Source organism: Xenopus tropicalis, chromosome 2 (genome assembly GCF_000004195.4).
Source record: "Xenopus tropicalis strain Nigerian chromosome 2, UCB_Xtro_10.0, whole genome shotgun sequence".
NCBI lineage: Eukaryota > Metazoa > Chordata > Amphibia > Anura > Pipidae > Xenopus > Xenopus tropicalis.
Window position 1 is genome coordinate 141516064 of NC_030678.2, and position 17568 is coordinate 141533631.

Below are 17568 nucleotides of genomic sequence, written 5' to 3' on the forward strand. Positions count from 1 at the left end.
AGAACACTGGTCTGAAAGTGTAAGGATTTGCTCACTTCTAACATAGTTATAAAAGATGACAAGAGAAACATCCTCATCATTTTTAACCATATCTTAGTTATTTTTTTTTATAAATACAGATTCATATATGGTAAATAAATGCCTTGATCCAGCCCCGATAATTCCTCAATGAATTAGACTAAAGCAAATACAAAGCACATAAGACTCATATAATTCCACTTCACCCGAAAAGCAATAAAAAGCTTTATTAGTGCATATAGCGTGTTTCCTTTATACTATTTTTATTGTAAAAGACAGACTTTCCATTAATAGAAGGACACGAACTGTCTGCTTCTATTTAGCTAGGGGCCCTCTTCTGCTCTGGGTAAATAAGGATGATTACTATAATAATAAGGAACCTTTTAACCACTGCTGAAGATGAGTTTTATGTAAGGATGTGCCTGGCTGAGTCTTGGTTTTAGAGTTAATAAATGTACTAATAATAGCTGCCTTAAGTGGGTAAAGCTGCCCCTCTCCCATTTCATTTGCTGAAATACAAAGATAACTGCACTCATAAACCCACCAATGGCTTTGGGGCATTTCAGAAATTGTCAGCTAGATGCTAATCAGCGCACACTGAATGGTATGGGAGGTTGTACTCTACTGAATGTGTATGACATGGATGCCTGACATCTGTTTGAGTAGGAGGGAGACATAGAAAAAAATAGCTTAAATCCGTTCTTAGGGAGCCAGTCAAGCAAAGAGCAAAAGCCACTTTCTCCTCTTCCCCTGTGGGAATCCCCTGAAGGAATCTGCACTTGCAAGTATACATTAAATCAGTTTCTTGTACTATAATCATTGCTTTTCTAACACAATAAAATTCAGTGGCCAAGTGTTGTATGTCACTTATAGAAACTGCCCCTCCTTTATTTATACATTGTACAAATTATAGCATTCTGTATTTTAAACATTAAATATATTAGCATTGTTGGGAATTAAACAATTACACAGAATGGGGAAGAGTAAACTAAAATGTATTTTATGAGTAAAAAATGAGTGGAAATATGTTTGTTCTTTTTCATGCTTTACAGAATAGAATGTTATATCATGTGGTTTAGGTATGAAATGCAAACAGCTACGTGAATGCCTTCAGCCATGAATATCTTGGTGGGACAATTATTACCCCTCTATTCATTAACAGGTGGCTGGCTGTATGGTTTAAAGGAGAAGGAAGAGTACAATCAGGGGGTGCCAAAATGTTAGGTACCCCCCAGTGACTGTAATCGCTCATCTCAAACCCTGGGTTGGTGTTCCTGTTAGGAGAAAAGCACACCAGCCGGGGTAGCCTTGAGCAAGTGTTCCCTCTTCCATCTGTCTTCGTTCTTCCGAATCCCAGGACTGGTGCATGCACAGCAGGGTGTAAATACAGACTTTCTTGTTAAAGTTCGGCTTTTCACTGTACTGAGCATGTGCAAGTGGCATGAAGACAGAAGCAAGAGGATCGCTGGCTCACAGCTACTCTGGGCTGGTGGGAACAGAAATACCAACCTGGGGTTTCAGGTTAGCACCCCCTAGTGATTGTACAATTCCTTCTCCTTTTAAGGGCTTAAGACATATAAGTACAATGTAGAAGTAAAGCTATGTCACTAGACTACCAATAACTGCCAAGTTAAATTCAGTATGAACCAAATGCAGTCCTTTATAATCATAAATCCCTATAAACACAGAAGTGAAGTAAACAAATGCTGCAGCAGATCAGCAACCTAACAGTTTATCTTTGTCAGTAGGCCAATATTAAAGGAGGGATAGATTCCTAAATGTCAGGCTAGTGTGTAGTCGGTTGTTAGGTTAATACAGAAAGTCATGCCTGTATATCCCAGTAAACCTATCTGTTGCAGTGGCGTGGAAGCAACAGGATGGGAAAAACTACATGGACCCTAAAGCACATTTTGGGCTAGATTCTATTTGATGACAATACATTGTTGTTAATCCAATTCCAGATTTTCCCATAGGCTTAATTGGGTTTTCATGAGATAAGTTTTCCTCAGCTTATTGAACCTGGCCCTTTATGGGGAAGGGACCAAAGTGCCCTCCTAAACAATTCCAGCATTATAAAAGTAAAAAGGTCCTCTGGTAATTTGAGGGAATGCCTATTTCCATGAGATAGTTATTGAGTCAGATACAATTCAACTCATGGTTTATCTCATGATGAACTCAATAGAAGTGTATAGGGAAATCTAGGATCGAATCAGGAGTAAGTTATTTATTGTAGACCAGAATCTACCACAGACTGTTCATTTTTCCTCAACAATGTGAACTAAATATTCCTTTTTACAAGAAAATATTTTTTTTTACATGGAAACTTCACATGGGACTTAAGACTGGATTCAATTTGATGAGAAAAACATATCTCCCAATTTAATTCCAACCCTCCCCACAGAGCCAGATACAATTTAATGAGAAAAACTTCTCTCACTGTTTATCACATGCCAACTCTATAGAAGTCTATGGGAAAAACTGGAACTGAATCAGGAGAAGTTTTCTCTCCTCAAATTGAATCTCGCCCCAATCTATTCACGTGATAAAATAAGGTTTTCTCATTGATTTGAATCTCAACCTAAGTTCCAAATATTTCTATAGACTGCCATGCAGGTTTCCTGAGATATACAGGGTATACAGATTGAATTTGATGAAAAACACCTTTATCTAATTCCAGTGTTTCTCATCAAACTGAATATGGACCACAGTAAGTAACATCATTCTAGACAAATTAAATCTTGCCCACATGCCACGATGTAAAAACATAAATATATCTCATAATTCATTTCCACATTTGCCCATACACTCAGCTCAATAAAAATGATTTCTCATCCAACTGAATCTGGGCCAAAATATATAGCATGCTAGTAGAATAAGCAGGTATAAACTAAAATCTATAATTTGTCTAGACTATAAAAACTGAAATAAAATGGCCTTTAAACGGTCCACCTACACCTAGTACCTGGATTTCTGCCTAAGAGACATCATTTAACTTTGCAGTGTACTGCCCAATTCATCTGCCTCCAAACAAAACAAAAGGAAATATGAGTTTACGGATCAGCCCCAATGTGCTTTAAAATAATAATGTTCAGCGAGACTGTTGATAGTAGCAAAGGAAAAGGCATAATTTTGTACACAGATTCAGCAGAGGGCTCATTTAATTGTCAACTCATTTACCACCCACAATGCCAAGGCATGTTATTTAACTCCATGCTTGGGATCAGAAGGGCACTAGTTTCTATGGAAGTCACTTAAAACCCCTCCTCTGATGCACCCTCTGCTGTCAGCTGTGTGACGGGTAACACACACGTGGGCTGCATTGGATCTGACTCATAAGCAATCTGTTATAGACGGCCCAAGAACACAATTCAAGCTCATGAAAAGGTTGATTAGGTCCCTGCCATCTCAGGACAGTAGTTTATTAGGAATATTTGCAATAAAGATCTTGCTTCTAGTCTTATCTCCTACAGCAGCCAGTCAGCAGGTAACATTTATTTGTCACCTGTTTAAAGGAAAACTATTCCCACAGAATGAATACTTAGCCAACGGGTTGGTCTCTTAGTATGATATAATCTATGAAAGAATTTTACCAAACTGTAATATATATATATATAGTAAGCACAAACAAACCACACTCACAGGACTTGTATGAAGCAAAAAAAATGGTGTTTAATTCAACGTTTCAGTTTAGACTCAAGCCGTCTTCAGGACACCCTGAGTTTAAGCCAAAACATTGAATTAAACAGCATTATTATGTTATGTTAACCATGCACCCAGGCAGTACCTGGAGTCTTCTGTGTGCACCATTCCTGGACTTTTAATATATATATATATATATATCAGTAAATATTGCCCTTTTAGATCTTTTCCCTTGAGCCACCATTTTGTGATGGTCTGTGTGCTCCCTGACAGAAAGGGAGCTCTAACTGTAACAGGAAGTAGTGTGGGAGTAAAGGATAAAACTGTGACCATTAATTGGCTGATGTGACTTAACATGTATGTGTGCCCTTGGTTTGTTTTTGTGCCCCGTGTGATTCCAGAAAAAAATAATTTTATAGAGACCTACATTGTTTGGGGGGTATAGTTTTCCTTTAAAATATCTGCACTGAGGCAAACATATAAGAGTTACACAGCCAACACTACATCTGTAGAGGTAAAACAAATTACCCAGTATGTATAGCAGTGATCCCCAACCAGTGGCTCGGGGGCAACATGTTGCTCACCAACCCCTTGGATGTTGCTCTCAGTGCCCCCAAACCAGGTAGTTATTTTTGAATTCCTGACTTGGTGGCAAGTTTTGGTTGAATAAAAACAAGATTTCCTACCAAATAAAGCCCCTGTAAGCTGATAGTGTGCATAGAGGCTGCCTAATAGCCAATCTTAGCCCTTATTAGGCTCCTCCATGATCTTTTATGATGCTTGTATTGCTCTCCAAGTCTTTTTACATTTGATTGTCGCTCACAAGTAAGAAAGGTTGGGGATCCCTGATATATAGTTAAAAAAAATCCTATGACATATATTGCATGGCATAAATAGAAGTTTATACTAATTATGACAAATAACATATATAAACAAATTGGTTGTTTTTAAATTCATCAGATGGTTTTATTAATTCCTTGTTCAACACAAGTTGAATGAATAGGGCTTGTGCTGTAAATACAATTTTTTTATACAGTTTCATAGGTTTATTTTTATATAATTTATATACAAGGCAAAAACTGTGATCACTTCCTGTCATCTTAGATTACCATTAATTTCCTAAAGTAAACTTTTCTTTTCAAAAAGGCTTCGAATTAAATATTCAAATAAAAACAGAATGTTAAATATTGAAAAAAAATGTAGGTTTACTTACTTAAATAGACGGTAGCACATAGTGCCTAGCATATTTAATGGATAAAGTATTCCCAGTTTGCATATGTACTAATTAAAATGACGCCTGGGAGCTTTTATATAGTTTGTCTCATTGAAGGTGTTCCCGTACGCACAGAAGCAACAGCACCCCTGTGGCGCAAATCGATGGCTCATTTGCTTGTGCAGTCTAAGAAAAACGCCTCAAGTCATATGGGAACCCTCACATATTTCTATATATGCAAACAAAAAGAAAAGGAATGTTTGATGCACATGTTAAAATACAATGTGCCTTCATACTTTACTGTCTGTGAGGAGATAGCAATGGGAGATAAACTCTGCTAACAGACTGTTTTAACTTTAAGGGAGGGAACACGCATAACCTGATCTAAAACAAATACTTGTTTCCTTGTTTGATTTGTAGCACAAATGCATTCAATAAAATCTTGTAACTGATGGTTACAGTGTAGAACAGGGGTGCCCAGACTTTTTCCCCCGGCGGTCGACTTCTGATTCCTCCCCACGTACATACATAAGCACGCACGGACGCAAGCACGGACGCACGCAACGCAGCGTATGTACGCATACCCAATAAACATGCCGCACTTCCGCATTCACAACGCACTTCTGCCTCCCAAGGCTTAGACGCGGTCCACCAGAAATTCACGGGGGATCAACTGGTGGACCGTGATCGACGTCTTGGCCACCCCTGGTGTAGAATGTCAGCACCCATGCTTTTAATATATTAAACAAATAGCATTCGAAACTATAAAGAATTAGAAAGCAAAACATGAAACTGATTTTCCTTTAAATATATTTAACTAAACAAACTGAAGTTTTCCATAAGTAAAAGCAAGATTCAATGGCGTACACAACCATACAGTTGTTGTTCACCTTCAGGTTAACTTTTAGTGTGTTATAGAATGGCCAACTTTTCAATTGGTCTTCATTAATTATTTTATATAGTATTTGAATTATTTGCGTTCTTCTTTTGCCTTTCTTAAGCTTCCAAATGGGGGGTCACTGACTCCACCAGCTGATAAACTATTGCTCTGTGAAGCTACAAGTTTATTGTTATTGTCATGTTTAAATACTTATCTTTCTATTCAGGTGCTCTGCTCTTTTATTCAAACCACTGCCTGGTTGCTAGGGTAATTTGAATCCTAGCAACCAGATAGCTGCTGAAATTCCAAAATGGAGAGCTGCTGGACAAAAAGCTAAATCATTCAAAAACTACAAGCAATAACACATTCTGTATCAGACCTCTACATCATACTTAAAGTTAATTGAGAGGTGACCCTTATCTATAGGGTTAGCTCAATTAGTAAACTGTATTCCAAAGAGTGATGTATAATAAAACGTATAGCCAAATAGTTATTATAGCAGAATCTGCCAATACTCTTGGTTAGTCTTTCTAGTGGCACTGTCCTTATAACATACTGGCATATACTATACATATTTATTGTAAATACTATATACAGTGGTGTGAAAAACTATTTGCCCCCTTCCTGATTTCTTATTCTTTTGCATGTTTGTCACACTTAAATGTTTCTGATCATCAAAAACCGTTAACTATTAGTCAAAGATAACATAATTGAACACAAAATGCAGTTTTTAAATGAAGGTTTACATTATTAAGGGAGAAAAAAAACTCCAAATCTACATGGCCCTGTGTGAAAAAGTGATTGCCCCCCTTGTTAAAAAATAACTTAACTGTGGTTTATCAATTTCAATTTTCAATTTCAATATCAATTTCTGTAGTCACCCCCAGGCCTGATTACTGCCACACCTGTTTCAATCAAGAAATCACTTAAATAGGAGCTACCTGACACAGAGAAGTAGACCAAAAGCACCTCAAAAGCTAGACATCATGCCAAGATCCAAAGAAATTGAGGAACAAATGAGAACAAAAGTAATTGAGATCTATCAGTCTGGTAAAGGTTATAAAGCCATTTCTAAAGCTTTGGGACTCCAGCGAACCACAGTGAGAGCCATTATCCACAAATGGCAAAAACATGGAACAGTGGTGAACCTTCCCAGGAGTGGCCGGCCGACCAAAATTACCCCAAGAGCGCAGAGACAACTCATCCGAGAGGCCACAAAAGACCCCAGGACAACATCTAAAGAACTGCAGGCCTCACTTGCCTCAATTAAGGTCAGTGTTCACGACTCCACCATAAGAAAGAGACTGGGCAAAAACGGCCTGCATGGCAGATTTCCAAGGCGCAAACCACTTTTAAGCAAAAAGAACATTATGGCTCGTCTCAATTTTGCTAAAAAACATCTCAATGATTGCCAAGACTTTTGGGAAAATATCTTGTGGACCGACGAGACAAAAGTTGAACTTTTTGGAAGGTGCGTGTCCCGTTACATCTGGCGTAAAAGTAACACAGCATTTCAGAAAAAGAACATCATACCAACAGTAAAATATGGTGGCGGTAGTGTGATGGTCTGGGGTTGTTTTGCTGCTTCAGGACCTGGAAGGCTTGCTGTGATAGATGGAACCATGAATTCTACTGTCTACCAAAAAATCCTGAAGGAGAATGTCCGGCCATCTGTTCGTCAACTCAAGCTGAAGCGATCTTGGGTGCTGCAGCAGGACAATGACCCAAAACACAGCAGCAAATCCACCTCTGAATGGCTAAAGAAAAACAAAATGAAGACTTTGGAGTGGCCTAGTCAAAGTCCTGACCTGAATCCTATTGAGATGTTGTGACATGACCTTAAAAAGGTGGTTCATGCTAGAAAACCCTCAAATAAAGCTGAATTACAACAATTCTGCAAAGATGAGTGGGCCAAAATTCCTCCAGAGCGCTGTAAAAGACTCGTTGCAAGTTATCGCAAACGCTTGATTGCAGTTATTGCTGCTAAGGGTGGCCCAACCAGTTATTAGGTTCAGGGGGCAATTACTTTTTCACACAGGGCCATGTAGGTTTGGATTTTTTTTCTCCCTAAATAATAAAAACCCTCATTTAAAAACTGCATTTTGTGTTTACTTGTGTTATCTTTGACTAATAGTTAAATGTGTTTGATGATCAGAAACATTTTGTGTGACAAACATGCAAAAGAATAAGAAATCAGGAAGGGGGCAAATAGTTTTTCACACCACTGTACATGGCTATATTATAATGACTATATTATAAACAAAATATTGTTGACCCTGCTATGGAGATTGCTATTTATTGCCCCATTTAGTTGACCATGCCTCAAGGCTGGTAACAGAAGCCAAAGTGGGGTAGCAAGAAAGACATAATTATCCTCTCTAAGTATTTCCACATAAGGGGAAAATAAAAAATAAAGGTATAGGATGGGATTTTTAATATATACAAGTGGTAGTTTAAAAGAGTGTTCACAAAAAGTTATTTATGGCTTCTAAATTGACCCCAATGACCATAAGCAAACTCTTTTATCAATGGAAATGTGAGTTTCCCAAAAGGGACATTGTACTTGACTTTCAGAAAACCTGACTTGATTTCTTAGACCAGCTAAGAAAGTGCTGCTCCTATTTTTCAAATGACTGACTTTTTAAATTTGCCTGCAGCAAATGGCGAGCCAGCAATCATATTACAGCAGCTGAAAAATCTTAAAATCCGTTGCTTAGCATAACATGGATTTAATTGTGTTTTTCCCAGCAATACTGCACATCTCTCATCCTTGTTTGATCCTAGGTAATTACGATAGTCTGTAAAACTCTGCAAAAGCAGCTTTACAAGCAGAAAAGCATTTGGGACAGAATCTGCTTATGTGGAAAAGTCAGACTTTATAAAAATGAGAAATACTGCAGCTTAAGCAGCTACAGGATAGGTTGGAAGCAGGTCACAGGATTATCTACCAGAATATACATGGCAATATAAAAAAGAGAAATTAGTCACAGCTATGGGGTCTATGTAGAATGTTTGGGACAAGGGTTCCTTCTATAATGTAAAGCACCATGCCTTAAGGCAATTGCTCCTGAAATGTAGGGCAGGTCCCCCTTTGGGGGGGCTTAGCCTAAAGGACCAATATGATTTTTATTCTGTAAAACCAACTAAGAATGTACTGACCAGCTGCTCTTAACACTGAAAGAAAACAGATCAAATCTAAAAGTTACAAAAACCACAGTTTAACTATACTGTACTTTGCGTTTGGTAATAAATATTAGCATATTGCAGTAATTTGCCTCTTCAAGCAATTAAGCTATTTATATTTTCTCCTTACAGGGCCACCATGTGCTGATGTTACGTTCTGACACTGAGAAAAAGGAATCTGATTGGAGTCTGTATACTGGGTATCCCGGGGTATACCCGTAAATGGCAGAACCGGGCTGTGAAGCCATGATAACATGAATGCAAGGTTTTAATGAATACAAAATAACAAAAGAGCAACTGGTGCAAGGTGGTAATATGAACAAATCTACAGGCCAGTGACAGGCGCAATTGGCAAACAGAAAGGAGTCCAGTAATCAGGCCGGTAGTCGGGACCGGCAGCTGTCGAAGAACAGGCCAAGATCAAAACTGAGAGATCCACAAGTACAGAGCTAGGAGGGGCACAGGAGTAAAGGAACAAGACAGGGAACAAAGAACCAGGCAAGGACTTAGGAACTAGAAACCAGATGGGGGTCTCAGGAAAAGGAATCAACGAATCGCAGGAGGGCAATTTCTAGGCTAGAAAGCTTAATGACCAAGCAATGAGCAATGGCCAGTATCAGGCTTATAAAGAGTCTTAATTAAATGATGAGTGAGTTACACATGGGGCTAATAAGGTGGAAGGAGGAAAGGGAGCAGACAGCAGGAATAAAAGAGTTACATAGGTAGAACCAATCAAGACCAGCCATAAGAGCCTCCAGGGGTTCAGTTGGTAAGCTCCCAGTCCCAGAAATACACAACAAAGTTTGAATCCCAGCTGGTCCTGACAGCTGTCAGGAAAAACCTTAACTTGCACCTGCCTGACCCCAACCCACAAAACCTTAACCTGCATTTGACTGACCCTAACCCACAAAAGCTTAACCCACACCCAACCCTAACCGCAAAATATTGCCATTGTAGGTCCCAAATCCAACCTGTACCGCATATTTCTACTCTGTACACTACTTTTCTGCTTGCCTTAGAGTCCAAGAAAGGGAAACTTTGGGAACAGAGGAAGAGTGTAGTTCCCCAGCCTGACCCGCACCTAACACAAACCCTCAATGGTCACCCACATTTCAAACCCAACCTACCTGACCTATGGGTAAAGCCGTGGGTCCCATGGGTTGCTGGTCAACCTGTACATCACTAATGCACGTGCTGCTCTATGAGGTTGAGAGCATCGCTACAATATTCTATAGCACTTACAGAGAACACTGTTAATATTTTTGTGGTCGTTACTCAACATCTGCTTTTCCCCATAGAATTTCCCATAGAAATTGCTGTTTTTCTCAATGCAGTTTCTTTGCCAGCAGTTCTTTGCATCCTAAGAAAAATGGAGACTGTTTATTAACAGTAGTTACAAAAATATTTAAAAAAATATTTAACCTGGTCATACCACATAGCATTTACATTCTCATTAATCAAAGGGGCATAGCACAGTGAAGATAGACGCGAGACATGAATCTGGTATGGAATGGAGAGAGTCTGGGGAATCCTGCCTTACAAGTATTGTCAGTCAGTCAGTAAGGGAGGGGTGGCAGTGGTTCAACCATTATAGGCAACAGGTGCAGTGGAAGCAAGAGGGGCTAGGATCCAGTACAAGTAGGAGGTTGGCAGGATGATGACTCTGGAACCCTTTAGTAACAGTGAGATAGAACATGATCCTCACTCCCAACCTGCCCGTAAAGTGGAATTTTCTTTCCATGCCACAATACGGCTGTGTAAGAATTTGTCTCTGCACGTTATGGTGCCAACGACAAATAGAGCTTTTATTTTATTTATAGCTATCCAAAGTGAACAGCAGGTAAAATATATTGTATAAATAATATATATAGCACTTAAGTTTATGTCTGCTAATAAGTGCTAAATGTAAACAGATCAGATCGAATAACAGGCAACTTTGGAGGTGAAAAAATTGAGTCCTGGCCCTTAAAAGTGTTTTCACCTCTGCCCAAGTGGCTATTGTGACCATGACCATGAAAAAATGCTTAGGGTTTTCCAGGGTCTTATTGGAACACTGTTCTAGCAAACAAAGGTGTAAGCTATCAGGTCCGACATAGAGTTAAATAATGGAGTAATTTTCACCATAAGCATGGCATAAAATGATTTACACCCCATTAAAATACAGGTATGGGACCTGTTATCCAGAATATATTTATATCCGTTATTTCTGAGGTTAAAACAAATTGCTGTTTTAGCCCTTTTTTATTTCACAGCCTCATGCATTTCAGTCTGGCAGGGAAACTGGGCTACTAGCAAGCTGCAGAAGCAAACACTGACCTTGGCAGTGCAAAACCGCCTTGGGTATTGCTAGAAGCCAGAGCATGTAATTCTTCTTCATTTATTTGTGCACTGCTATGTCTAGCTGTAATGTTTAGTTAATAATATTAAATTGGAGTTGTTAAGGGATTCAGAACGATAACACATACACATAGTCAAATATTGCTGTCTTCAGCTGCAGTGGGACTCCTTTATTCATAAACTAACCTGCAACTATTACTGCTATCATTACACTACAACCCTCAAAAGCTGGTCTGGACTGACAGTCTGTGGATTCTGGCAAATGCCAAAAGGACTGATGTAAGATGCCATAGGCAGTCACTATTTATTGGGCTAGTAAAGGCTGTTGGGCCTCTTTGCACTAGCAATGGCAGGGCCTATTTTAAATCCCAGTCCAGAGCCTATGGAAAGGAAACAGAGCCAACAATATCTGATTAGATGTGCATAACTGCAACACAAGTTTCTTATGGCAGCAATTTTAAATCTCTGAATTCAGTTGAGTTTTCATGTAATAAACCAAGGGCTAAGTTTTTCTTATTGAACTAAATCTGGGCCATGGAAAGGCCCAAATTAATATGATGTACACATACTATAGAACACCATGGGGTTCATTTATACACAATAGACAAATTTGCACCTGGCAGTAGCTGGATGCATGCAACAACACTTTACAAAGATTCTCTGCCCCTAATATACCTATCACTGTAATGTCTTCCTTCAAAAAGTATTTTTACACGCCATTTTTATATGTGAAATCCAGCTGCAAAACAGTTCTCTTTCCGCATCATTTGAAATACTGGCAGGGGAGGAGGGACTAAACACTGATGTTACATATTTTAACAACTTCTCTACAGCTTACAAACAGCATGCAGGAACCATATAACCCACAATGCATTGCACTGTGGTGTTCCTTTTCTTATTGATATCACGTGTTCAGGGATTAGTAGGATTTGAAGGATGCAGTCTTAAATCAGGCCATTAAAGTTACATTTTATTTGAGTCTCAAAGTAGTCAGCTAGATTAGCAGAACAGGGGGCTAGGCTTAACTGTTCCAAATGAATTAAAAATTCTGAAAAGGCTGCATAGTTTTTTAATTGATGTATATTACAAAGTTGTGTTTGGGTGGACTTCCCATTTAAGCTGCTGGGTCAGATCTGACTTCACCACCTGGTGCACAGCCCAATTATCACATTTCAATATATGCATGTCCTAGTGTAACATAAAACTACAGGGTCTGACTGGGCAGCTAGGATACCAGGAAAATACCCAATGGGCTCCATCGGCCCAGCGCCAACCCTGTTGCCGCATTTCCTGGGCAGTGATGTCCTCCCCTGATGCGTTACACATACGCGCATTCAGGGGAGGACATCGGGTGGGGGCCCCTGCGGGGGAGGGGGGTTAGGGGTGCACGGCGGGGGCCCCGGCAGGGCAGGGGCGGGCTGAGCCGACCAGGCGCCCTAGGCTACCCGGTCGGCCGCCTCGCCCCTGCATCGCGCAAGCCACCCCCCACCCCTTTTGTTTTGACGCGCATGCGCAGTTTGAGAATCGCGCACCCCCCCTACCCTTTTGTTTGGCGCGCATGCGCAGTTTGAGAATGCACCCCTGTTTTGTTTGGCGCGCAGTTTGAGAGCGGAGCGGGGCGATGTGCGGATCGCAGACTAGGGGTAGGCAGGAAAGGCTGCCTGGTGCCCCCCAATCATTGCGCCCTAGGCAGCTGCCTCTTCTGCCTACCCCTAGTTCTGGCCCTGCGGCAGGGGATGAGTCGGTGGAGGAACCTTGGGGGGTGCGGGGCCCCCGGGGTGGTAGGACGGTAGCCCTTCACCCCACAGTCCAACCCTGTAAAAGTATATAAGAAATCACTGATGAGTATAACAACCATATAAAGGGAAAAGGATGAGTCTAATGCCAGTGAGCCATGTGATACAACTGACTTCACCATGAAGCATTTACAAATGAGGATATTACTAAGCATTGTTTATAAAGATAATTATTACAGGCTTTCCTGGAAATTACATACAGGAGAACTAGTGCAACACACAGGTATTTTTAATTTTGCATTAGAAATTCTATGGAGAGGTAAAACATGTACATGTAAAATAACAAAAGGGACACAGCCTAATCCTTCAAATGCGTCTCTTCGCAGCAAGGGTCCAAAGAAGAAACAAGCACAAACCCCCTGAGTGCTCAGTTGACTGCTGCGAACTGTCAGATGCAACTAGAGGATTAAATAATGGGCTGTTATTTAACGTAATTCTTTCTCACTAAAAGCACTGAGTATAAAGGAAAAGCAGCTTTTGTTTCCCTCAGCAGCACTGTCAGTACTACACCACTCTGTTCCTAATGGATGCATGGGAGAGGGACGATATTGTAAACGGAATGCATTTCTTATAATAATAATTAAAAAGACAACTGAACAAAGTCTCATTAAGTATAGTCATGGGAGACTGCTTAGACAGTAAATAAAGCAACTTTTATAGCTACAGACCACACAATGCTGTGACCATCTCAAATCCCTGTAAGGTGGAGATTATCAGCTTTCAGTACTCCAGATGTGGCAGGACTACAATTCCCTGCACATCTATAATTGTTGACCCCAGGCCCATTTGATAGGCTCAGCCAACAATACTTGTAATAACACCTATATATGATATGTTTATCTTAGCATCCTTATTTCTCTTTTAGCAACCCTTCTTTATTTCACATTGATACCGAACAATTCTAAAGTGCAGATGTTGTGCAGTAGTTGTCTTGCTGGATAAAACTAGGTTTCTTATTTATGTAGGGACCCATAGGGTTAATACGTCCCTATGGCTTTAAGCCCTACTAGTTCCTATATCTTCCTGTTACTGGGCGGAGGCCCATGTATCTAGTGTGCCATTAGCATATGTGCCTTATTGGTTAACAGGGAGACCACTCCCTTGGAACTCTATTATAGTGTTTAGCACTACTGATGACCCAAGTTCCACTGCTGCATCTAACGCTAGTGAAGTCGGGGAACAGGGACCCCGTAAATGAGGAGTAGTAAGTATCAGGATAATTTATAAGAGCACTTTCTAGGAAAGTGAGATAGTGAGATTAGTTAGAAAGAGCAGTTTCTGGCTCCAACCAGGAGAGATTTGCTGGAAGTACCCTTCCTTACAGGTATTGTTGCCTTAGAGGAGGACCACAGTGAAGACACAGGTATCAGGTCAGTTTCTATCCCTGATCCATAGTGAGCTGTGAGGGATCCTTGGCTGCTAAGGGACACCCTGATGACACAGATATTGTCCAGGCTACTCTCTGCAGGGAGGCCCGTGCTGGTTGGCTCAACCCACAGTCCCATATTCTTACTGAAAATCCCTTATTTTCCTTTGATCTCCTGCACTGAAGCTAAAAAAGATACAAACTTAGGCTAATGCCAGAAGAGGCGTAGGGCGGATATTTTCGGCAAGCAGAAAACCGCTTGCCGAAAATACCGTCCTACGCCTCCTACATGTGCCTACATCCGAATGAATGGAAAACGCTCGGGTGCAGGCACATGTAGCCAAAATACGCATAAAAATGCAAGACTTTCAAACTCTCGTGTTTTTATGTTCATTTCCGCTACATGTGCCTGTACCTGAGCTTATCTCATTCATTCGGGTGCAGGCACATGTAGGAGGCGTAGGGCAGAATTTTTGGCAAGCGCTTTTCCATTTGTCAACAATATCCGCCCTACGCCTCGTGTGGCATTAGCCTTAATTAAAAAGTAGCTTTTGGCAGAGAGCCCAGAAATCTTAACAAGCTTCAGCTGCACTTAGAAACATTGTTTCTCAGACTTAATTAAATAAGTGGGCTTTTGGCAGTGAGCCCAGAAAGTTAACAAGCCACACCTGCACTGAGATACAACTGTAACTAATTAGCTAAACAGGTCTCTTGGGGGGACTCACAGCTTAAAGGGCAATTTCACCTTCATTAGAAAAACTGTAATAACACATAAAACTACCCCAAAAGCCCCAGAAATGTGTTCAAACTTTAACTAACCTGCCAAATTTAGTAAAATGGGAGTGGTATTTAGGGGGTGTGGTCTCAAAATGGGTATGGTCACAAAAAATGTTGCTGTGCTGCGTTCAGCATTTCTTTTTGTCCCTCTTTCCATTTTTCAAATTTTGGGAGGTATGTATGAAGTATGGGGTGGGAAAATGGGTCAGCTGGAAAAAAGGGGGATGGGACCGGAAAATGGGCAGATGGGGTAGGGTAATAGGCAGCACAGATATGGGCCTGTGGTTATAAGGGGTGATCGGCATTGGGGAGGTCAGGGAAGGTAGGGATTTATATGGCATCACAAATTTACTGGTAAATTTGTAATACCAGTGCAAGAGAGAGGAGCAAGCTGTGCAGACTCTTGCTGTGACCTAAAGGATTTTTCTGAGAGGCTGCATTCACATAGCCCTTTCTGATAGAGCTTACTTAGTTTTTACCTTTCCTTCTCCTTTAATTGCCTTTATGTTTTGTGCTGCACAAGGGTCCTTGCCTAGAAAAGTTAAGTTTTTCATATATGAATAGAAGTGTGCCAGTATATATGCCTCTGCAAAGTAACCTGTGTCTGTGGCTGTCAGTGCTCCTAATATAAACTCCAGAATTCTGGGTTAATGTGACTTCAGATTGGTGTTTGCAATCTATTAGAGAACAACTCTTACTGTCAGTTATGAGATACTGCCCTTAATCATGTGGTCATACATTTGTTTTCCCCTTATTTTCCCTTAAACAGACCACAAGCAATGAGGACATGCACATTTTCTAAACAAATTAAAACTGTTTACATATGTGCAGGACCTACCAAACCTGTTACATTGTTTGCCTCAGCTAACGCATTTTGCACAGAGATAACTCTGGGCACATGTTCAGGGCACATTAATACAGATGAATATGGAGAATGTTTCTACCTGAGATAAGCAGTGTGGCAACTCCCAATTAAATACATAAATGTAAGTATGCAAACGTGCACAAAACCACCAGCAATTAACTAGGGTTTTTTACCTTAAAGTGAAGGTTCACCGTTAAGTTAACTTGTAATATGTTACAGAAGGGCTAATTCTAGGCAACTTTTCAACTGGCCTTGATTTTTTCTTTGTATAGTTTTTAATTTGTTTGCCTTCCTCTTCTGACTCTTACAGTCTGGATTTCCAAATTAGGTAATCTGTACAGGACTTTGAATTAAATAGTGCAAATTAGCCAATTACTGATCACCGCGTCATAACCCCATCCCCTGATGCCACAAACCCCTAAAACATCATCTGCCCCATCCCTGATGTCATTCACCCCCTGATATAATTGGCCCTGCCTGCTGCCTGGATTCCCAATCCACAACACTATCCAGCTTTCTAATGGGGGACGCTGACTCCAACATCTCCGTTCTGGTTCTGCTCTGTAAGGCTATGATTGTATTGTTATCATTACTTTTTAGTACTCATTTTTCTCATCAGACACTCTCCTATTCATATGTCTTCAATGCCTTGCTGCTAGGGTAATATGGACCCTAACAACCAGATAGCTGTTGAAATTCCAAACATAAAAGCAGCTGAATCAATAAATGACTCAAAAACCACAAATAATAAAAAATAATAACCAACTACAATAGATTGATCAATAGCAAATGGCATGCCTGTAAGTGCTTGCTATAATGTTGCTGTGCGTATGACAGATCCTTTGGATAGTCCTGGGACATGGTAGCAGTATATTCTTCAGAACCTGTTAGACCCTGGCATATATTTTTATAAGTAAACTGTTTACTTGTACAGTATTGGATTACTTACAAAATGAATATGAAGAAATTGTCAAAAGTCCTCAGTTTTGGAGGTCTAGGTGCAAGTTAAGGAGCACTAAGGGACACAAAATTGTGGTACAAAACACTGGTGTCTAGTCCATACACTACCACACTCTAGTATTGTACAGAGCACAGCGCTGATTAGTGCATGGGGGCACTGTAAGTAACACCTGCTAGCCACTTTCTGAATGACACGGGTGTGGTAGGGTGTGCCAGGGAACTTACATGTGCTGCCAAACACAGACATTGCCACATATAGTCAGTACTGCAACTCTGCACTCTATCCATTCAATCCTTTAGCACAACCAGCTACTTATTACACATTACTATAGGGTGTAACTAGTGGTCCTTGCCTAGGTGGGGAGGCAATAGGTACCTCTTCTGCCTACCATTAGTCCAAGCTCCAGTCCACCCACCTTCTCTTGTCACCACTCTATTCCCCCTGCCATGTATTATATCACTGTTGAACGGCCAGGCAAAGTGACCAACCGGGTTGCCTAGGAAGCAGGCCAGCTTGGCTCACTACGTAAAAGA

General features: G+C 40.5%; 1 protein-coding gene across 4 annotated transcripts in view; it reads right to left on the minus strand.

The window, feature by feature from the left end:
- Window positions 1-17568, minus strand: part of agap2 (ArfGAP with GTPase domain, ankyrin repeat and PH domain 2) — a 135117-nt gene that overhangs the window by 61871 nt on the left and 55678 nt on the right. The gene's annotated exons all lie outside the window — the stretch shown is intronic.